General features: G+C 37.6%; 1 pseudogene across 1 annotated transcript; it reads right to left on the bottom strand.

Moving 5' to 3' along the window:
* Nucleotides 1-22,347: 22,347 nt before the first annotated feature.
* Nucleotides 22,348-24,417, bottom strand: LOC306664291 (THO complex subunit 7 homolog; annotated as a pseudogene). Its single transcript has 2 exons — nt 24,411-24,417; nt 22,348-23,405 (listed from the first exon to the last, which is right to left on the bottom strand). The product of its transcript is annotated as a THO complex subunit 7 homolog (transcript).
* Between the last annotated feature and the right edge of the window lie 506 nt (nt 24,418-24,923).

The following is a 24,923-nucleotide window of genomic DNA, read 5'->3' as shown; positions in this document are numbered from 1 at the left end:
TTAGAGGAAGATTTATTTCATGCAGCATATTCAATAAAAGAAGAAAATATCAACAAATTAATGACCTAGCAGTACAGCTCGAAGCCCTAGAAAAAGAAGAACAGATCAACACCAAAAGTAGTAGAAGACAGGAAATAGTTAAAAGCAGAGCTGAAATCAATGAAATTGAAACAAAAGAAACAATCAAAAAATTGACAAAATAAAAAGTTGGTTCTTTGAAAAAATAAACAAAATAGATAAATTCTTAGCCACACAAAGAGGAGAGAGAAAACTTAAATTACTGAAATTCGGAATGAACAAGGAAATATCACAACAGACACAAGTGAAATACAAACATAATTAGAAGCTATTTTGAAAATGTTTCCTCCAACAAAATAGAAAAATCAAAGACATCAACAGGTTTCTAGAGACATATGAATTACCTAAACTGACCCAGGAGGATATACACAATTTAAATAGATCAATTTCAAGTAATGAAATAGAAGAAGTCATCAAAAGCCTACCAACAAAGAAAAGTCTGGGACCAGATGGATCCTCAGCCAAGTTCTACAAAACCTTTAAAGAAGAGCTCATTCCAATACTTCTCAAAGTATTCCATGAAATAGAAGAGGAGGGAACCCTCCCAAACTCATTCTATGAAGCCAATATTACCCTGATACCTAAACCAGACAGAGACACATCGAGGAAAGAAAATTTCAGACCAATATCCTTAATGAACATTGATGCAAAAATTCTCAACAAAATTTTAGCAAATCACATGTTACTGGTTTTTTTGTCATGAAATTTCAGCTTGAAGGACTTCCTTTTGTATTTCTTATAAGGCAAATACACTCTCACTTTTTATGCATCTGGGAAGGTCTTTATTTCATGCTCACTTTTTTAAACAATAGCTTTGCTGGATAGAGAAATCTTGAATGACCCCCTTTTTATTCTCCTTTCTGCATTAGTCACTACCTTCTAGACCCCATTATATTTTGATAAGAAGTCAGACATTCTTCATATTGCTGTTTCTCTATGAATAATGGGTCATTTTTCTCTTACTGCTTTCAAGATTCATTCTTTGTCTCTCAGTAGTTTTATTATAATATGCCTAGGTGTGTTTCTCTTTGTGTTTATCATACTTGTAGTTTATCAATCATCTTTAATCTGTAGATTACAGGTTTTGATCAAATTTGTGGTGTTTGTACCACTTTTTCTTCAAATTATTTTCTGCCTCATTCTCTTCTATCCTTCTATATAACTCCCATCTCAGATATGTTGGGACATTTAACATTGTCCTTTGGGTCTCTGAAACTCTATTCTACAAACTCACTTCTCCTTTCTGTTTTTTGGATTAAATAATTTCTATCTTCAGAATCTCAACATGCTATTGAGATCATCCAGGGAATTTTTCATTTTAATTACTTTTCAATTCTAGCTTGCCTTTTGTTTTTATATTTTTAGTGCCTATTTATCTCTTGATATTTCCTGTTTGTTGTCATTGCCAGTAGTTTTTTAATAATTGTACATAAAATTTTTCATTCCTTGAACATATTTACAATAGTGCTTTTCAGTCACTGGACCCAATTAGAGTCAGTTGCTGTTGACTGCAGTTTTCCCAGAATGTTAATTAGATTATATTTCCCTGTTTCTTTGCATATCTCATAATTTTCTGTTGAAAACTAGATGCTTTAGGCAATATAAAAATTCTAATTCTGTTTACTTTTCCTGAGGGTTGCTTTTGTTGTTTTAGATTTTGTTTTCCTTTTACTTTGTAACTTTCCTGAACTTAAACTACAAAGTATGTGTCCCCTGTGGTTTTTAGACACTGAAGTCTCTGGACATATTTTTTAATTTTAATTTTAATTTTTTACCCTGGCTTCTTAGTAGTTTTCCTGGGTCAATGATTTTAATAGAGGTTGGACTCAAGCATCTTAACCATAAATCTTCCACCCTCTGCTGATATGTCTGTGGTTTGGGAATATATTCAGATTTGCAATTAGTTAAATCTCCCTTGGAATCTCTTTTTCTCCCAGCTCTTTCAGTCTCCCCATGCATCTGTGTATTTTTCCATTCAGCAAGGATGTTTGGAGAACTGATCTTATTTCCTGGATCTGTCCACTAAGTTCTGGATTATCTAACACCCCCAAAAGAATCACAATCATAGATTAGCAAACCAAATGGTTTTTCCTGTTTCCAACCAAGTTCATCACAGGTAGCTGGCAAAACCACAGGTTTTCATCCCCACCTCTCAATCCAGACCAAGTCCAACCCTGTGGCAAACCATCACCTTGCTAATCCAGTTGCTAGGGGCAGGTGAGGACAGGGGGAAATAGAGGCTGCCTGATTTAGCAAATAATAATGCACAATGTTCAGTTAATTTTTAAATTCAGATGAACGATAAGTAATTTTAGCATAAGTATATCCCTTGTGATACTTTGGGCATATTTACACTATAAAAAGTCATTTGTCTAAAATTCAAATTTAACTGAATATCTGGTATTTTATCTGGCTGTCCTAGGGACAATGAGAAGTGCCTTAGGCCACAGAATCCTGGTATTCGTATCTGAAAGTCTTTCATTTTTCAAAATAAACTCATTTATTGTCTGCTTTTGGTCAATTTCCATTGTTCTTAAATGACCGTTTTTGATAATTTTATTCAGTTTAATATTGCTTAGTTCTCTTCATGGTTCAACCCAGGTTTCAGAAAACTGAAAATGGTCCCTAGAGAAAGCTCCAGAAAGCAAATTGATGAAGGAGAGCATCAGAGTTTCTATCATCATTATATAATCAATTCTACTTTCCCAAAGTAAGGTAGTTCTTCTAAATTCTTTGCTAGTGATAAAAATCATGACTTTGGAGGAGTGAATTCCTCATCATCATAGAGAGTCTTGGAAAGGTGTGCATTCAGTGGCACAATAGAAGGCACTAAAGTCAGAGAAGCCAGCCCAAAGGTGGTTCAGAGTGCAAGATTAGTGAGAACAATGACATTGGCTTGACCTTCATTATATTCATTTTGTTTTACTACTGAACAAACAAGTGATTTAATAATACACCCAAAATCAAGAATTCACGGTATTTATGGCTGCATCTCCCCTGCAGGTCCTTTGTTCCTCAAGAAGGTACAAATGAGTTTTAGTGTTCTCATTAGCCTGCATGGACAAAAAGATCCTCTCCTGGGATAAAGAGAGGCCAAGACTACACAGTCACCATTTATGCTTTTATATTTTATTAGAGAATTTAGTTACACATAATAATTGGGGTCATTTTGACAAAATCATATATGCATGGAATTTGATTTACTGTGTTCAGTCCCCAGTATCCCCTCCTTCCTTTCTTCCTCTGCCCCCCTATTCTCCTTACTCTACTAATCTTCCTTTCACTCTCTTATTTTTTTTTTATTGGTGCTTTATAGATATACACAAAGGTGGAATTTTCTGTGACATATTTATACATACACGTAAGTATATTTTGTTGAATTCATACTGAATTTCCACCCCTTTCTGGTCCTTCCTCCTTTCCTCACTGTCTCCTGCTCCTACTCCAGATATTTCCTTCATCTGATTCCCTGCCTTCTCCCCACTTATTTTGCTATAGTTTTCACATAGAAGAGAAAACATTTGATCCTTGATTTTCTGAGTCTAGCTTATTTCACTTAGCATGATGTTCTCCAGTTCCATCCATTTATCTGCAGATGCATTACTTCATACTTCTTTATAGCCAAGCAAAACTCCATTGTATATATGTCCCACATTTTCTTAATCCATTCATCTATTGGTAGGCATCAGAACTGATTCCATAATTAGGTTATTGTGAATTGGGCTGCTATAAACATTGATGTGACTCTATCACTACAGTATGCTGATTTTAGTTCTTTTGGACAAATACCAAGGAGAGGTATAGCTGGGTCATATGGTGGTTCCATTCCTAGTTTTGTTTTTGTTTTTGTCTTTTAGGAATCTCCATAATGCTTTCTAGAATTGTTGTACTAATTTGCAGTTCCAACAATGTATGAGTGTACCTCTTCCCCCACATCCTTACCAGTATTTTCTCTCATCTTATCCCGGAAGCTTACACTGGAAGTAGGTAAGAAACATCAAATATCAGTACTCAAATGTGTAACTACCACATGTCAAGTAAGCTAATATCCAAGTTCAGGTTTAAAGTTGTAAGGAAGGAGAGATCACCTCTACTATCCTTCAGCTCTTATATAAGTTCTTTGACTGGGTCTAAGGACTTAATTAAATTTATTTGTTCATGTAGATCTTCACAAGGAAGTGAAGTCCAAAGAAATGACCAAGGCAAGAAGCTTTATACATTTTGAAAAAAGAACAATAAAAATGATGGGACAAATGAATCTCTGGTCTACAGTAGTAAATTTAGGGATATGGCTAATAGATAATATGGGGGAGAAAGATAAAACCTAGTGAAGATAAGGATCACTTCAACAAGTTTATTTATTCAGGTTCATTACAGCCCCAGTTACCTATCTCTGTGATTAAGACTATTTCCTGTCTTGGTATGGGGAGGCCACTCCTCCCAAACTCATCTTTATAGCTTGCTGCATATAGGAAAAGATAAACCAAAAGACCCTTTCTGAAGTTATATAATTCCTCAAATGATTTCAACTTGAAATAGTAACATCCTAATTCAGCACATTTTGACATGGCGTGTCCTTAACTTCTTAAAAATATATCGATGCATGACAGCAAAATAACACAGCTATAAGCAATGACAAAGCACTTTATAGAACCAACTACTGCCATTTTGCAATCCCTGCTATGCCACTAGCCTGCTACACATTCCCTGGAACAGGTCTTGTGATGGCCTACCACAGAGGAAGACAGATCTGAGGTGAAACTTGGCTTCACTCCACAATCTGGAGTGGGAGAACTTCTGGATTGCTGATATTCGTCACTTGTGCAGCTTTGATTTTCTTAGCCATAAATAAAAGCATAAAAAAAAAAGCATCATGCAAACCCTGAAGGCTTATTGGGAAGATTTTTTAAAAATTAAACAGCAACTTCATTCCTTAACCATTCACCACTGTGATAATGTGAAATGTGTGTTTGGTCTTCTTCCCCATTTCCTAGCAAAAAGCTCCTAAAACTCTTGGAAGTTTCAGAGTGGTAAGAATATCACTTATTTGCTAATGAGATAACTGGAAGATGAAGGTTCAGGATGGAAGCTATTCAACAGAAAGACCAAGGTATGATTAGAAGATTGGGACTTTCAGTCCTGTCCTTCAACCTCCAGCAGGGGAGAGCAGCTGACGGTTGAGTTGATCACCACTGGTCAATGGTGTAATCAACCATACGTACATAATGAAAACTCCATAATAAAACCCAAAGAGGCTTGGGGTTGTGGCTCAGTGGTAGAGCGCTTGCCTAACTGTGTGAAGCACTGGGTTTGATCCTCAGCACCACATAAAAATAAGTAAATAAAATAAAGTATATGTACATACACACACACACACACACACACACACACACACACACACACACACACATAAAAATCTCCAAAGGACCAAATTTGGAGTGGTAGGACTTATGGATTGCTGAGCACATGGACCTTGCAGGAAAGGACATGGAAGCTCCACACCCTTCCCACATGTCTTGCCACAGGCATCTTTTCCATCTGGCTATTCACCTGTACCCTTTGTAGTATCTTTTATAATAAATGGAAAAATGTATCTTCCTGAGTTCTGTGAGCTATCCCAGCAAATTAATCAACTCAAGGAGGAAATCATGGGCATCCCAATTCATAGCTGTAATTGCATTCACAACTTTTGAAGCCAGACGAAAGTGTATGGGACTGAGTCCTCAATTGGTGGAATCTGACACTATCTTCAGGCAGATGGTGTCAGAACTGAATTTGAAGATACCAGGCTGGTATCTTCTGAAGAATCTGCTACAGAATTGATTGCTTGTTTATTGTGTGAGAGAAAACGCCCACACATTTGGTCATAGAAATGTTCTTATGAGAATATCATAAGCAAAACTGAGGTGCTTTTTCCTATATCCTCAGACTTATGATACCTCCAATTCTTTCTCCCCACATAAATCAGTACAATATTTTTTGAAAATGTCAGATCTTCCAAATTTGTTCTCTAGTCCTTAGTGCCATGCTTTCAATAGTCAATAAATAATAATAACAGGTAGTCAACAAAAAATCATCACTCGTTTTTAGTGAATACTTGCTATGCACAATACTGTTCTTCATGGGTACCAAACCTTTAATTCTTAAAAAAAAAAAAAAAAAAAAAAAAAACTTCAAAGGTATAGATTATTGTTAGTCCAGTACAATGGATGTGGGAAATGAGATACAGAGAGGTTAAATAACTTGTCCAAAGTGGCACAGCTGGTAACTGGTAGGGCTAGAATTCAAACCCAGGTCATGTAAATTCAGAGACCCTACTCTAACCTGAATGTTCTGTTCCCTTCCTTTGAATGAAGAAAGATTATGAATGCTTTACTGAACAAACAGGTGGAATTCACTTCACTATCTCATTCCTCAGCTCTAAAGCTGTGTTATAGAGGTGCATTTTTAAATGGGATACTTCATTTAAATACCCCAAATGGAAAGAAAGTTTAATTTATTCTCCTAGATAATTGTAAGAAGATTAAAAGTAGATGCACTAACTTGAAATAAATCCCCTGGGAACAATGAAGTTTAAACAGAAATAAATTAACATTTAGTTTCCAACTAAATGTAACACAGACTTGCTGGTTAACATGTTCAGTGTATGCTGTTTCAGTTATATTCCTCCATTCCCTGCATTTCAAATAGCAAATCCAGCAATTGGCACTCATTTGTTATTTGCATCAGGGTTTCCATTCGCAATCCATATACTAATAACTTCTATTTTTATAATGCTTTTCAACATATAAGTTGCTTTTTATACATTATCTCATTTAATCTTCAAAACAACCCTGTAAAATCAACATTACGCTTCCCATTTCAGAATGAATTAAATGACAGAGAGGGTTGAGGTTGTAGCTCAGTGGTAGAACACTTGCCTAGCATGTGTGAGGCACTGGGTTGGATTTTCAGCACTGCATATAAATAAATAAAATAAAAGTCCATTGACAACTAATTATTTTTAAATGACAGAGAATTTGAGTAATTTTTTCAAAGTCACCCAGTTTGTATGTGGCAGAATACAGCCTCAAAACTTAAGCCAAATGGAAAGCTTAATAGACCCTTCCTATTGTCCCAAAGCTAGACAAAGAGAGAAATGATTTTCACTATGATATCAAATTCTTTCCCTTGTGGGCCATATGGACTAAAGTTGAGTAATAATATTTGTGCCTAAGCCATAACCATGTCTCTGAAGAGCTCAAATAGGTTATGCTCCATTAATCTTGCCAAATTTCCCTATAACTCACAAAAGGAAAAGCTGAAATTTGAACAACAGTCCTCCCCTCAGTCTTTATACCAACAGTCCAGCCAACTTCCATCAGCTCTATGATTTCCCAGTGAGCTCCACAGTGAGTGACTTAGCCTGGACTTTATGTGCCTTCACATCACAGAACAAAAAAGAAGAGACATTAAAAGTAACTTCCTGTTTCCAAGGCCCTGGGAGAACTGAGGTACATTTGGGAATCTCTTTGATGCTGTACAAAGAACAAAGGAGAGGGAAGATCACAGGTGAATAAGTAGATGAGTGCTCTATCTAGTTCTTCCACTTACTGACTGAGTAGCTTTGGGCAGATCTCTCAACCTCCTCTAGGTTCAGATGCTTCATCATTGCATAAGGAAAAAGAGGTGTAGGTCAGGTGCCTGCAAACTAGGCCTGCTGTTCGGATCCTGTTCTGTTTTGTAAACCAGGTTGATTGGAGCACAGTCAGAATCATTCATCCCTATTTATTGTCTCTGGGTGCTTTGGAACTACAAAAGCAGAGTTGAGTAGGTGTGGCATAATCCATCTGGCCTGCAAAGCATTTATTATTTGGCCCTTTATAGAGAAAATTTGGCAAATCATAGCCTAGATCATGTTCCAGTCTTCTCCCTCTGACTGCAAATGACAGAATACAAAATTTATTTGAATTATGTAAAAGACCTGAAAAACCAGAAGAGATGTTCATAGTCAAAGAAATTGATAAGGAATATCAAAAGACACAAGGGAAATGAGAAACTACTGTTCATAATACATGCAGGAAAACAGCAGTCATGGAGAGTAGGAATTTCTTCAGTGAACTCTTAGCTCAGAAAAGTAAGTGCAGAGAGAAGAAGGGTCCCGGGCAGTTGGCAGTGTGGGTAGGACTTTCCAGCAGGAACAACCAGATAGCTTGCCAGGTATGGTTTGGATCTTTTATAACCCTCACAAAACTCGTGTTAGATAATACAAGAAAGTTCAGAGGTAAATGACCAGATTATTAGAGTTATGATTTAATCAGTAGATGAATCCACTGAGGGATTAATAATTTGAATGAACTACTGGTGGTAACTGTAGAGATGTGGGGCATGGCGGGAGAAAGGAGGTCACTATGCACATGCCCTTGGACTTCATTTGTCCCTGGCCCCTAACACACATGAGTGTTCTCTCTCCCTTTCTTTCTTCTTTCTTCTTTCTTTGTCTCCTCCTTCTTCCTCCTCCTCTTCCTCCTCCTCCCCCTCCTCCCCTTCCCTCTTCTTTTCCTTCTACTTCTCCTTCTCCTTATTCTTCTTTTTCTCGGCTGCCAGGAAGTAAGCAGTTTTCTTCCACCACTTCTTGCTGCCATGATGTTCTGCTTCCCCTTGGGCCCAGAGCAACTAAGTTGGCCAACCATAAACAACCTCCGAAACTATCAGCCCAAAATAAACTTTTTCTCCTCTAGGCTGTTCTTGTAAGGTATTTTGATCACTGTGATGAAAAACTAACACACTGCCCCTCAACAAGCTCTCTTTGCCTAGCCTCAGAAGAAAAGGAATTTGTCACCAGACTGAAGCAATGGCAGTGACACATGAACCAGGGTATCAGAAGAGGTATGAGTTCCTGGTGACTATCAATACCCAGGAAAAATATGGAGACTACATTTCCAGTAGAACAGTTACTAATGTATTCCACCCACCAACTAGACCCCTAGTCATTGGAGACAAGGAGTCATCAAGAGATGAAGTACGCACAGGGGAGTACAGGGGGAATTGTAATTTTAACAAGCACTCAACCAAACATTGCTTAACATTTGAGGGAAATCAGCACTGTGACTGACTGTGAGTACAAGAATAACCTAATGCCTGAGTAAGCAGTGTTACTAAAGCAAACAGAACAAGACTTAGAATAGTGTAAAGTGCATGAAAATTTACTAGAAATAAATTAAAAAACAATTATTTCCTCCCAAGGGAAAAAAAAAAACAGCCAAAGGATATGAACAGGCAACACTGTTCACAAAAGAAATATAAGTGGCCAGGAATACAGTAGAACTTCCTGATTCTCACCAAGAACAGTGAAACTCAAACAGTTACCTAATATCTCTGTCCTTCCTCCTATCCTCCATCAGATTGGTAAAATTTTGGGAGAATGGTAATAATTATTTTTAAGGGATAGATACTGTTCTTATACCCTGTTAGTAAAATTATAAATTAATTAGAACATTTAACATAAAATATGCATACTCTCTTTAATCCAACAATTCTACTTCTTGGTATCTACCTAAAAGAATATTATTACAGGTGTACAACTATTCATACAACTGTTTCTTCTGTTTTTTAATGTTTTCTATTAATGTATTATGGTTATATGGAATAGTGGAGTTCATTTTAACATAATTATACATGCATGAAATATAATTTGTTCTGTTTCAGTCCCCAGTGCTTCTTTTTTCTCTCCCCCATTCTCCCTCCCCCTGTTCCCTTTCCTCTACTCTCTTGGTCTTCCTTCTATTTATTTATTTTTTAATTGGCTCATGCAGTACTTTTTAAGAAAAAAAGTAGTCTAAATCCCATTAGTAGCCAATTAACAAACAGGTATAGGCAAGCTAGGAAATAGTCTGCATATTTGAGGCACTAATTCCAATAGAATGTGAACTCCTGAATGACAGTGACTTTATTTTTATTATTCCCCTACTCCTAGAACAACGTTTGTGATGGAGAATCATAGAGAATGTATTGAAAGCATTTAAAAATCTACATGAATATTTGAGTGCTGTACCTTGGTAGGCTGACATATATGGTAGCTTCAACACACTCCCTTGCTCTCCAGCTTCCTTGGGGTCATCCAATGAGGACCTTTCTCCAGGATCAGAAACAATGTCCTGGTCTGTTCTAGCTGTCATAACAAAATATGAACAACTGAGTGACTTAAACAACAGCAATGTATTTTCTCACGGTTCTGGAGGTTGGAAGTCCAAGATCAAGATACAACAGGGTTTGATGTCTGGTGAAGTTTCTCTTCCTCTCTTGCACTGGGCCCCTTCTTGCTGTGTGCTTCCATGGCCTTATTTAGTGCTTGCACATGGACAGAAAAAGAGCAAGCTCTTTGGTGTATCTTCTTCCAAGTGCACTACTCCCATCATGGGGTCACACCCTCAATACCTCTTCTAAACCTAATTTCCTCCCCAAAGCTCCATCTCTGAATAGTGCCACATTATGGGTTAGAGCTTCAATATAGGAATTTGGAGGGGGACACAAATATTCAATTATAATAGAGAGGGAAGCTTTTTATTTCGTTGGCTCTATCCCTGTGGGATTGGTTCAAACCAAATGCCTCCTTCCACTGAAGGTCTTAGCCTGCCAATCAGCCCATTCCATGTAGCTCTCTCTGCTTCTTACTCTATCTTTCTTTGTCTATGTGTCTGTCTGTCTCTCTCCCAACCTCTCCTACCCATAACTCCTTCCCACCATTACCTATATCTGGTCTACAAGTGGTAAAAGTACCTTCATTATCACCAATTTGAAGGTGCTCTATCATCTCCTATGGTTTCCCTATACTTTGTTTATTAAACTTAGTTTACAAAATTACTTCTTCAAGTTGATTCACTTCTTTTCTGTCAGGACCCTAACTGACATGGCAGATTGATAAAGAAAAATGTCTAACGCATTAATTAAGTGAAAAATACAAGTTTCAGATGAACACACATATAATTGCATAATCAACATAATGATATATAAAACAAGACTAAATATTTCTATATACATTATAGGGAAATCAATATGAAAGAAAGCACACCAAATTGATCACAGTGATTATGTCCAGGAGAAAATAGATGGGGGAGGTAGGCAAGGAAGAGAGGATAGGGAGAAATTCCAATGTACCTATATTGACAAAATGTTTAACAATGAGAGTACATTTCTGTATAAGATGCTTAATTAAGATACCTTTTAAAAATATATAAAACTAAATGCTGATACTATATTTTTGAATTGCAAACATTTAACAATATTTCTTTTAAATATGTATGTCAAAAAATTCAGAGCAGTTACCACCAGAAAGAAAGATTACAAGGGCAAGACATTCAGCATTCCATGAATTCTCTTTTATAAAGACTTTAATCCTATTCCTGGAGAAGGAATGTTCATGGTCTAATCACCTCTTAATACTATATATATATTGACCACTAAGTCTCAACATAGAATACCTCCCATCTCCCCAAGATTCATGTCATTCCACATGCAGAATTCATTCATATAAGATCTTTGTTTTTGTTTTCTCTGTTCTCAAAGTTTCCTGAACTGAAAATACAAAAAAAAATTGTAATTATAAAATTATTTACATTATGATTTGGACAAATTAAAGAGGGTTAGATAACCTTTGAAGTTGCTTCCAGTTCTACATTTTGAACTCTGAAGCTTCAGTTCCATAAACACAAAATTATCAAATAGCAGAAAACTACAAGGAAACTGCCTGAGAGATCATTTGAGAAGAAATAACCATATAAATATTCACAAGAAAACATAGATTACAGCCATCTACAGATATTCAGAGATACCCTGCCGAGTGTCTGAGTAGGGCCTGAGATGGCCTTCTCTATCTTGGTAAGGATTCATACACTGCAGCCCAGGAAGGCATCACATAGAAAAGGCACATTGATCAATCCATCTTTACCCAGGAATGTCAGGAGGGTAACCAGGGTCCAAGTCTGGCTTGTGCATGAATCAAAGGCAAATTGGTCTAACCTCTTAAGCCAAAAGCACGGATTGAAGCAAAGGAGCACTGTTAGCAACTAACAAAGGTAGACAGTCCATCAACGGATGGAGAGCCTATAAGACCATAAAAAGTCCTTGGGAAACCATTGCTGTATTCTGATGACACAGACACACCATATCTCTCTAGGGGAACCAGGGTTGGTCCTCACATGCAGAAGAGAATGAGCAGAGAGATGGCAGTAGTCCACTGAAACCCAACATAGCCCTTTGGCTGAGAATGGAAAAAACTAGACACGGTGAAGAAGTCTATAAAACTACTAAAGAAAACAGGCCAAGAAGACCAATGTGAAGATACTAAAACTAGTATTTCCATATCATGTAAGTGCACAGGTTTCCCCTAAACTACAAAACAGCTTCATTTCATTCTGTTCTGACTTAAATTCCTAGCTCACTATTCACTACTTATATAATCTTGGGGCAAGTTCCTCAACCTTTTCTTCTTCAGATTACATATATAATGTCTTCTACAGGGTAAATTCTCAATAAATATTAGCAGCCTTCCCCAGCTCTCATTTCCCCTTTCCTTTTTTTATTTATACATTTATGCAAATGCCAGATATATTTTCAGTGCCGCTTCCAAGCCCACTAAAATAAATTGTGCTATAGGAAGTAATTTATTTACAAATTACAAAGTAGATTCATGAATCTGAATGCTAAGGGGAAAATGAATTCCCTTCCCAAGAATAAAAATAACTCAGGTCTCTTGTTTATTAGCAAATAACCTGCTAATAGACAATATTGGAGTTTTACTTAAACATGCCAAGAATTGTTAAAAATGCATTCCTATTTTAAAACCCTCTCAAAGACCATTCAGCAATTTTTGTAAGAAAAATAAACATGAATGTTGATTTAAAAAAATAGGCTACAGAATGGAAATTTCGTTCAGATCTACAATTCCAATTCTATATGGTACATGTCTGAGGTTGGGGTTCCCTGGAAGCAGACCTCGAGATGTGGATTCATGTGAAACTGATTAAGAAAGTGGGAAAGGAGATGTGATAGAATCTCCTTGGAGAATGGAGCTTTAGCTCAATCCTGCATCAGACTTCTGGAAATAGTGTAGGTCCACTGTCCTATAAGGGGCAAGAATTTGAGTATGTTTTGCCTTGCACCTGTCTGTAGTTAGCTAAGGACTGACGATCAAGAACCAAATTCCCTGGCATTCACTATTTCCTTTGCACTAAGGCCAAGTCATACCCATCAGCCTAAGGACAGTTCTTCCAGAAAAAACAGTGAGTAGGCAGCACACAGGCAAATGTGGTGGGCAAAGCACTTACACTACATAATGCAGATATTTCACTGATCTCTACCCTTAACACATGTCCGGGGTACGAGGGGTCTGTCTCCAGGACCTTTCCGGGTAACTCATTTTAAAAGAAACATAAGACATACATTGACATTTCTAAATAGTACAGATCTTGTTTCCATAGATGAACACAAATTAATCAGTATAGTCACATAGACAAATTCAGTTGTAAAATGGTAACTAGTCTTAACTCTGGGTGTTAGAAGAGATTCTATATATTTCTCTGTCACTGTCATATTCACAGATATTTAAAAGCAATGCCATTCCAGTGTTGTTTTGGAACTTGTCATTCTATATTCAATAACATCAATATCTCGAGAAGATGTGTTCAGCTTTTATGATGTCAGCCCTCTCTGATAAATATTTATTGGACATACAATGCGCATAACACTGAAAGAGGAGGATTTCCACAAAACAGTGGTCCTCATGCATGTGAAGTTGACCATACGTATCCTACCCTACCACCTGACTTTGATTCTACTAACCAACTTAGAAATTGAGCTGCTGCAGTGAAGAAAAGATAATCATATTAGGTTTTACTCAAAATCATCTGCTGCCAGCTGTAGTGTAGAACCAGTAAATTCCTGGAACAACACAGTCAAGGGAATTTTAGGCTTCTTCCTGGTATAATTCTTTAATTCTCCCAGGAATTTGTAACCTTGGTGCCTTTCAACTACTATAGTACAGAAAGCAAAGTGGGAATTCCCATTCAAAGATGCTTCCCTGTAAGTCATAGCATTATCCCTCTTCCACTTGTACTATGTCCATTAGCAATAATGCATTAAGGATCAAGTATCTGAATTGTGCACCCTACTGTGTGCACCCTACAATTCTGAGAACTCTTAAACACAAACTATGATTGGTCCTATCTGTCATTCCTTGATGGTTGACTCTTACTTCTCTTCAAGAATTGTTTGGATCTTTTTCATGAGTCTCCCACTGGGTTTCGGGTATACTTAACCACAGGGTGTTTAGTATTGAGGTTTTATCATTCCTCCTCTGCCCTCACAGGCCTCCCATGGTTCACATTGTTTTCCCATCTCAGTGCCCATGTCAGGTCCCCATCTCAGTACCCCATCTCTGACTTGGGAGTCACCTATCCAGTGTCTTTTGTCTTTTCTCAAAACAATAACATCGTAGAACTCTAACTGTTGACAACTCAACTACAATTTCATCACTCTGGACCTAGTCCAAATGGGGATTCTTAGTTCATCAAAGATCCAAATAGAGCATATCCTTTAGATTATGGAAGAAGGACAAGATGAAAAAATTAATGTTCCAATGAGCCAGAAAATAAGGAGAAGAAAGTTAAAAGAGGAAGAGGAAGAGGAAGAGGAGGAGGAGGAGGAGGGGGAGGAGGAGGAGGAACAGGAGGAGGAGAGGGAGAAGGAGAAAAGATACCATGGAAAAATGCACAGGGAAAACTATTTGAGAGGACATAAAACCATAAAACAAGCAGGCAACTGAAAATAGAGTAAAATAATAATAAGGAAAGTAGTGAAATAGAAGATTTACCTAAAAACTGAAAGAAAACATTGGCTAGAAGTCAGATAAATCCCTGTTGGTTGAAGAGCAAGGACTGGAGGATGAAGGCTGCCTTTGGCTCTAAACTCCACTAGCATTTCATATCACCTTCACTTACTTAGGTGGTGGTATTACTCTGATTTTTCATTTTTTCCATCTATAAAAAATGTTTAAGAATTCCCAGGACTTAATACTTTGTCACTCTGTTGTGAGAATTTTAAGTGTGGCAAGTGCTTTGAACTTGTTGAAGAACATGTAATTTCAAAACAGCAAAATCATAATTGCCTGCTAGCAAACAACCCATATACGATGCTTTAAAAATTAGTGTTCTTGTGGAGCTGAGTGTCTACTGGGCTCTTTGTTGAAATGACTTCCTTCCTTTTCCGTTATTGTACTGAAATTGGATTATATCATGTTAACTAAATATTTTACCTAATTATATTACAGAAACTAAATTAATTTTTTTTAAATCAAAGTAACACTGGAAAGACAAAATGAATGCCCAAGGTAGATTTTACTCCTCAGCCTTTATCAAATAATAACCCTATTCAACAAATATCTGTTGATGCTTACTGTGTTCCAAAGCCCTGAGGGTTAAAATAATTAAAAAAAAAAAAAAAGACTAGACCACATATAGTGTTGTGAATATGCATTCTATGAAAATATATCAGCACTTGGGGGAAGATTGCCAGAAATGCCCTTCATAACAGCCAGGCGACTGCAGTGTTTGTCCTCCACTGACAACTTCCAGAACCGCCACTTCAGCACCTACTACCTTAGGCACTCAACACCCAGAAAGAAGGACCCCTGATTCTGCAAACACCTAGGGCATAATTCATTCCAAAAACTGGACTCTAATATAACTCTAAGAATAAGTCTCAGATGATCTCAAAAACTACCCCAAACCTTCCTCAAATGAGTTGTTCAGAAGACTGATTCAATAAGTTGGTATTTCTATCCAAGTGATAGGAACATAGAGTTGAGGAATCAGAAACACTTTATAAAAGACACATGATGAAAAACACCACTCACTTCTTTCACTCCTCCCAAATGTCCTTGGGACCCAGTGGCTTCAGGTGTTTTCTGGCATTTACCTCCATATTTCTAAATAATAAGTTCATTCTGCAGTCATTTACTAACTTAAAATTTTTCATGTTATCTAGTGACTTCTAAATATGGTAAATGATGATTTTAGCCTAAATTCCTATTACCTTTCCACAAACCTCCACACATAATAATGTGACAATTTATGTTTAAATCCAAAGTATATATTTATATTATTAGAATTATGTAAAAATATCTTACTTCAGGCTTAAGCATCACTATTGTTTGATTTTCTTGTTATATAATTTTTATATAATCACAATTGTATTGTCATAATATACATCAACATGTATAATATATAATGCTAATTATATGCCCACAATAAAATCAATAAATCTTTTTTTTCACCCTTTTATATCAATATGGGGAAGAGGGGGTTGGAGAGAGACAGTGTGTGTGCATATTTCTACCTCAGGATGAGTGCTGCAAAGCTAATAGTAATAGAAATAATTCTAATACATTCCTAAATCTAATGGAAAATTATATAACTGTAATATATGTTAAAATTTTATTCATTTCACTTTTTATAGTGTTTATATTTCATGACTATTAAGTCATACTGTAATATGGTTTGATTTCTTTTATTATATAAAATTTCTCATAGTTAAGAATTGCTTCTACTTTTGTTATATGCTTATTTTATGTTTGCTTGTTTGTTTAGTCTTGTTGACTAGTATTTCTTGAACTACCCTACATACCAAGCTCTATTCTAAGCACTTGAGATTCACTTGTGAGCAACAAACAAAAAGATATGGCACTGGTTGATAGCTCTGATCCCACTAGCTCTGACATTCCAGCAGGAGACAATAAATATAATAAATAATTAAATTTAGAAGGTGGTAAGTAGTATAAAAATTTATTTTCTCAGTTTTCTGTGTATTATGCTTAATTTCTCCCACATGCTCCATCATATCTGTCAAAGGCCTACTAGTACTATTTTTTAAATGCAAAGCATATCAGATAATTTGGTTTTAAAAGAGATCCATCCCATCTTCAGAGAACTGTACTTTCATTGAGATATTCCCGAATGTTGGTATATAAACTTTTTTACCCAAAAAACTTCCCATCTCTTCCCTCACCATAGATAACCTGAGAATCTGTGTGTTCTGAGAAGAGAAACTGGGAGCTCTGTTCTGGGTATGTAGTATTTTCTACTGTATTTAATTATGTACTTCGCCCCAACCCTGCCTGGGCAAGTCCTCTCAACTAAGTACCAGCCCAGAGGCAATACTCTATGAGGATGGGTGCCATCCTTTAAGAACAGAAATACATAATGAATCAGAGACCTTTATTCCCCAATAAGAATACACAAATCCAAGAACCAAGGCACAGAAATAGAAACAGCTCTCCTTAATATCATTGCAAAGTTCCACTGAAGCATTTTGTCTTTCCTGTTCCCATAGCTCTGGGCTTTTCAGTGTTGAAAGTCCTGTTTCACAAATGAGGGGCACACTCTCGACAGGTAACATAACAAAGGTCTTATTGACCTATGAACTCCAACTACAATGTGGGCAATTTGAACTCCAGTGTCCAGCGAATAACAAACACCCCTGACTGTCACATGGAGGAGAAGACAAGAAAAATGTGGAATGCAGATGACCCAGTTGAGCATCTCTTGGTAATCCCTTGCCCAATTTTGACTATAAAATGGACAATTACAATAATCCCCACCAGAGGAGTGTTAATTATCAGGGGGAAATGATGGTGCCAGATGCAGACCCAAAACGAACTAACTACCCACTTACGAGCTTTCCTGATGAACAGAGGCTACTGGAACCTTAAAAGAACTCTTCTTGAAAATGTGGATCCTACAAGGTTCAAGGTATAATGTGGCCATCATGGAAATATCCAGTTCAAATCTCTTTGAGAAATAATTTGTTCAGTTGCAAGGTATATAGTTAGGTGACAACCTCTGGTGATTAGTTCCCTCAAGATCTGCCCCAGCTTTTGTGTGAAGGCCATACTTTTCCCAGGCATCTCTTAGCCAATGGCAAGCCATTTCTGCCTAATGTGGGATTCTGAAGGGGAACCATTGCCGAAAGGTACCCTATTGATTTTGTCAGCTCTGCCTTGTGGTCTGAGCCTTACCCCCACTCCTCCTCCTTCCCTTATTTTTCATAGATGTTAAGTAGCAATACAATCTGAAAGCTTTCCCTGCCTAATTCTGCTTCATCTTGCTCATCTTTCAAAGGTGCTGTGCTCTTCCAGTACCCTCTTGTACTACTGTGCCATCTCAGAACATCTCCCAGAGAACTCAGTGGACACTTTCAGTCCAGAACCTTCTGAATGACGGGGACAGAGTATGATCAATGCATCCTATAGTCACATGCTATCCGTTACAATTTTTTTTCCTTTAATAGGTGGATGTTATGCAGGATCCCACATTGGTGAGTCAAACATTTTTAAAGTCCTTAGTTCTGACTGAGGCCCTGCAGATAGAAGGGACATACCCATAACCAGACTACATCTAGTCAAGATGAACTGTTGTCCTTTCCATAGTAGAAGGGGTTCAAAACAGTGAAATTGCCACAAAGTGCCTCACTCACCTTGAAGGATATTGCCATCTCAAGAACTCAGCATCAGATTCTGTTGACAAGTTAATCATAAAGCAGCAGCAGCTGGATCAGCCTTAGTAGGAAAGATCTATGCCAATGGGTCCATAATAGCCCTCACTATAGTTACTCTATTCATTAGCCCATTTCACAAGAATTGGGGTAGCTAACAACAGAGGTTGGCTGACATCAGTTGTTGGACTTACTCTGTCCACTTGCTGTTCAATGTCTCTTCCCTAGTATATATTTTCGGTTGTATATCAGTCTGTGATACAAAAGTATTTACACTTCATGTCTACTCCATATGTCTATCTGCCTACCCCTACACAAAACTCCTTATCTGCTACATTTCAACACTACTTATTCTGGGTCCCAACCTATCATCTAAGTCATTTGCCAGCTAAGCCATTTGCCATTACTCATAAATCACATATTCCTTACCTGAGTCCCAATTCTCCTTCCACACAGTAAGTGACCACATGGACTACTCAAATCTCTGCCCACAGGTAGTATTTCTTCTTGCCATTGTCTTTTGAGACCATCTGTGAACGAGAATGAGGTACAACACCGATTAATTTTCACTGGCATCAATAACCAGGCTACCCATCCATAAATCAAGTTTAGGTTTTCCCACATTTACTAGCTGATTGTAGGGAACCTTCTGCAGAGTAAAGGTATGGGTTGAGGGAGGGGCTTCATTGCAACTCCTCCAGAGTAGGCCATAGCAGTTCTACTATCTCTACTGAATTTAATGGGGGCCATAATTTTTTTCCAAGCTTCCAAGATCCATTCCCAGTAAACTGTAAGAACTATGATTCCAGGGTCTCTGTCAGGATGTTAAATCCTGGATCAAGAAGAATATCTCACTTTTAAAAAAATACCTTTTATTCAACTTTAAATTCCATCCCCTTAATCCAGCACTCAGGATTCAGTCCCAAGCACACTCTCCTAGTTTTTGACTGTCCTGCAGTTCCTTTTGCAAATAATTCCTCCCCTCCATCAATAAACTTAGGCTTTCTCCAGTTGAGTCATGCTGTGATTTGTTTGGCAGTGAGAAAGAGATAGGGAACGTCATGTATGCATATAACAATATTTTGTTAAATTAATTCCATATTTCTTCCCCTTTCCCTTCCTTTCTTCTTCCCTCTCATTCTCCTTTTTTCATTCTAGTTCTTAATTCAGTCTAGTTCACTGATCTTCCCTTTATCTTTATGATATCCAGTCCCCTCCCCAATTGCTTTCTTTCCTTTATTTTGCTCTAGCTTCCACAAATGAAAGAAAATATTTTACCCTTGATTCTGAGTCTGGCTTATTTCACTTAGCATGATGTTCTCCATTTGCATCCATTTACCAGCAAATACTCTTCATTCTTCTTTATGGCTGTGTAAAACTCCATTGTGTATATCCCATATTTTCTTGGTCCATTCATCTATTGACAGGCATCTGAGTTGATTCCATAATTTTGCTCTTGTGAATTGTGCTGCTATAAATATCAAAGTGGCTGTATTCCTATAGTATGTTGATTTTAGATCATTTTGATAAATACCAAAGAGTGGGATAGATGGCTCATATGGTGGTTCCGTTTCTAGTTTTTTGAGGAATCTCTAAACTGCTTTCCAGAGTATGCAGTAATTTGCAATTCCACCAACAATGTATGAGTGTACCTTTTACCCACATCCTCTTTCAGCATTTATTACTATTTGCGTTCTTGTTAATTGCCATCCTGACTGGAGTAAGATGGAATCTTAGTTTTGATTTGCATATCCTTGATTGCTAGAGCTGTTGAACTACTGTTAAACTATGTTTTTCGTGTATTTGTTGGCCATTTGTGTTTCTTCTTTTGAAAATTTTCTTTTTAGTTCTCTTGCCCATTTGTTGATTGGGCTGTTTGTTTCTTTGTTTTTTGGCATTGAGTTTTTTGAGTTCTTTATGTATTCTGGATATTAATCCCCTGTCAGAGGAGTAAGTAGCAAAGATTTTTCTCCTATTTCATAGGCTCTCTTCACTCTCGTTTCCTTTGTTATACAGAAGCTTTTTAAATTTGATGGCATCCCACTTATTGACTCTTGAGTTTAAGGGGTCTCACTGAAGAAGTCAATGCCTGCACCTATATGATGGAGTACTGACCCTGTGTTTTCTCCTAGCAGTTGTAAGGTTTCAAAGTTCCTAAGTCTTTGATCTATTTTGATTTGACTTTTGTTCAGGGAGAAAGGGATCTAATTTCACTCTTCTACATATGGATATCCAGGTATAGAAAGTACCTATCAAAAAAAATAAATAAATAAAGGAGTGAAAGGAAGATAAGTTGATGGGGGGGAGAAGGGGAGGAAAATGGAGAAATGAGGACTGAAATCAAATTTCTTGCATGATCGATTTTGTCAAAATGTACCCAAATATGCTGTATAATTATTATGCTCTAATAAAAAAGTTAGGGAAATATTCTGAAAGGGTTGTTATTATCCTAAAAGTATATCTGTAATATGTAGATTCTCCATAGTATTCAAGTAAGTGATAGGACTCTGTCTTCCAACAAAGGGAACTACTGAAGTTTCCAAGAGAAAAAAAGGAATCTTGGAATTCCAGATACTTGAGCCTATTTATCCAGTTTTCTCCATTCCATATCTTCCAGTCTCATTCCCTAACAGGATGCTGGCTGTTTTATAGAAAAGTTGCCTTGACTGAGAATTTAAACTTTTCCAAAGCCCTGCCACTCTTAAAATTGAGCCTTATGCCTGGTCTTTGTCATACTTCGAGTTGATGATCAATTGCCATGAACATGAAGGGCATTCAGCAATAGCATCCGAAAAAGTTCTTATATAGATGCTTCTTGAGTTACAATGGAATTACATCCTGATTAGCCCACTGTAACTGAAAATACCATAAGCCAAAAATGCATGTAATACACCTAACCTACAAAACATAGCTTTGTAAACCAGTACTCCTCAGAGTATCAGTTGTTTCCCCACATGATCAAATGGCTGAATGGGAGTTATGGCTCACTGCAGCTCACTACCACTATTCCACATCACAAGAGAGCTTTATCAGATATCACTAGTTCAGGAGAAGCTCAAAATTCAAAATTTCAAGTACAGTTTCTACTGAATGTATATTGCTTTTGCACCATTGTAAAGTGCAAACCATCTTAAATCAGGGACTATCTGTAGTACTACTGCTCCTAAACATTTCAAATGCCAGAACTATGGCACATCTCTTTCTACTTGTAACCTACCTCAGTTCATCACAAGTAAAAGGCTTATTAATTGTACTGCTGCTATATGCCAGGGACTATCAGTATTTCAATTACTACCAGCAATAGGAACCCATGCAATCCACCTGTGAAGTGATCCAACTTCAGAATTCCTTAGAGCCTGCCTCCCAGTCCTCTCCTGGTAGAACCATCATGGTTAAAGTTCTCTAGAAGCAGAGTATAAATCAGGAATTTAAATTTATGGTTAAGGGTGATCTGGGCAGGGCATCAAAATGGCATCTACCAAATTCCCCTTCCACTATATGTTTCAAACATGAGCACTGCTTTCCTGGATTGTTACCTTTTTTTTTTTTTTTTTTTTTTTTTTTTTAGCTTAAAGGCATTTTGTTAAACATTTCTGGGTGTTGCTTCCTACCTTTTAAGAATAAAAATGCATTTCAATAAAAACAAATATACGCTGAAGCCATTTTCTGTTGTGTTAAGAAATATAAATATGTGAATCAATATTTAAAAGCAAAGTACTTCACTGCCAAAACTTTGAATATGTCAAGAGCACAACAAATTCTAAACACACTAAGATCACGTAGCTCTTTCAATATTCTTGGGAATGCTGATTCGACTGTCTATGACTTAGGATCTACTTCCATGCTTGTTCCTTGAGCTTCTTCTACTTCTGAGAGCTTTTCATCATTTTCCAAGGCTTGCTGAAGTTCGTGGATGGCACCAAGAAGAACATGAAACCGTTTCCGTCTCAATTCCAATTTATCTTCAGCGCTTCCTTTAGTGTGTGAGAGACGCTCCAATTCTTTTCCCAGAGCCTTTAATTCTTTTAATGCCCCATGCCTGTCTGGATGATGCTGGATCACTTTTGCCAAGGCATCATATTCCTGGTGATTTTTTCATATTCGTTTTGTTTGAAGAATCTGTTTTTTGCACCCAGCAATTTCTTCATGCGCTCCAGCAAGGCTACATTCTATTTCTTTGTGAACTTGTTCATAATTTTCCATTTCTCTGAGATTCACGTCATATACCAGCAAAATTGTGCCCATTGAAAGTTCACATTGAGACTGTGTCGTCAGCAGACGTTGGTATTGGCTATGTCCTTCTTGGGATCCAGAGATGCACCACTTAATGAAACTTTCCGCTAGCAAATTAATTCTTCGATCATCTCCAGCACCATCACCATCAATGAGGAGAAGCTTCGGTACCACTTCGACGTCGGTCAGGGCTCCCCTGGCGCGTGCGGCGGCTGCGGCGGCGGCGGTCAAACTCCCACAGTGCAGCCAGGGAAAGAGGAGGCGGCGGCGGCGCCTCCGGCCGCCTGCTCGGAAGCTGGTGTCGCGCTGCGCCGCTACCCCCACCGCGGAACGGGCGCGCACTCCCGGCGCTCCCGGGGACGGCCGCTGCCGGCACGTGACGGGAGAGGACACGCCACCGGCGCCCGAGGTTCGGGCTGCAGCCCGGGTTTGTCCTCCCCGCTGCTGCCCCCGCCCGTCCCACGCCCGGAGGCCGCCCCGGAGGCCGCCCGGGAGGCCGCCGCCAGCCCTCAGTTGAGGGCACCCCTGGGGCTGCGGGAGCGCGGGGGCAGGGTCCCCGCGGCCCCGCCCTGGATTGATACTTAGTGGGTTTAAAATATCTTTGCCAAATGAGGATGTTAAAATGAAGTTTTGCCCACCAGAAACAACAACAAAATTATGCCCAACAATTTTTTTAAAAAAGTATCATTTTCATACCATGGACTTGGAATGAATACACATGGTGCTTCAAACTCAAAAGAGTTTTAATTATCATAGATCAACAAGGAATCGAGTCTAGGAAACCAGAACTGATAATCAAGGAGAAGGTGCAAGAATTCATTCCAACCGGTCTGTAATGCAAATGATTAAAATAAATATATAAATTCAAAAATGGGAATTCAGAATAAATCATTCCTGCATTAACTTTATGTCAGACTAAGTCTAAAACATGTCATAATTAATTGTATGAGAAAATTAATGTTCCTTAAAAATTCTAAAGAGAAAATGTGAAAAGCAGTATTGTAAAGACATTTTTAGCTCAAATTTCTCTGTTTGAATTCATAGAACTCCCTTCTGGTTTCCAATCTGTCATAAAAAGAAGTACCTAATTGACTGCAATTTCAGAACTAGTAGAAAACAGAAACAGTCCAAAGGCCAATAATAGAGTTGAAATGCCTATCTTCTTTATCCAAAACTAAGTTTGCATCTAAAGATGCAGACTTTGAAGAATGCATTATTTATTGAGCACTGAGAATAGGGAAGCTGGCAATATGTTCAGTTTTCTTGCTTTCTGTTATCAAAATGACATTCTGCTACATTCCCACTTCTTACATAATAGGCATGCTATTTCCATTTAAAATGTTTAGCCTTTCTTCTTAGAGGGCAAAAGGGGAGTCACATAGGAGAGCATTCTGAGCTTTTCCATATGGAAATTGTCCAAATAAGGTACAAATTCAGTACAGCTATTGGGGGGGGGGGGGGACTGATGACCTTGAGCAAACACTGATATTTCTACATTTCAGTTCAGAAATTTCCAGCATTAATAGGGAGAAAAAATAGTAAAGTTTCACAACTCCATCCTACTTTCAGGGTACTTGCCATTATCAACTATTTATCTGGTCCTATATTTAAATAGAAATGTAGAAGCTGAGATAAAAGGGGAACAAAAATGGATCTGAGGGAAAGCTTAGAACCTCAAAGTGCTAACAACAAACATCAAGTCCTTGATGTTGAAAAATGCTTTTCCAAAAAGAGAAATACCTAAAAATGGCCCAATTTTTATAATCCCCAACTGAGAGAATGTAATATAGAAACTACAGAATATCAATGTACATGAATAGAATCAATTCAAAAAAAGTAAAGGAAAAGTCATTAAAAAGCCCAAGTAATCCTGTGATTACTAGAACTGATGAGGCCAGAACATTTATCTGATGGATGAAGAAGCTCAAAATTAAGATTAAGGAAAATTGACTAGCAACTTCAAACCCAAAGAAATTTAACCTAGATATCTCCTATAAAAGTTAATTTTCAAGACGGATGTAATAGCACACACCTGTAATCCTAGCTACTTGGGAGAACAAAGCAGGAGTTTCACAAGTTTGGGATCA

This window comes from Sciurus vulgaris (assembly GCF_902686455.1).
Source record: "Sciurus vulgaris genome assembly, chromosome: 6".
In the NCBI taxonomy this organism is placed as follows: Eukaryota; Metazoa; Chordata; class Mammalia; order Rodentia; family Sciuridae; genus Sciurus; species Sciurus vulgaris.
The sequence above is the reverse complement of the archived record's forward strand: the minus strand, read 5'-3'. Positions and strand labels throughout refer to the sequence as shown.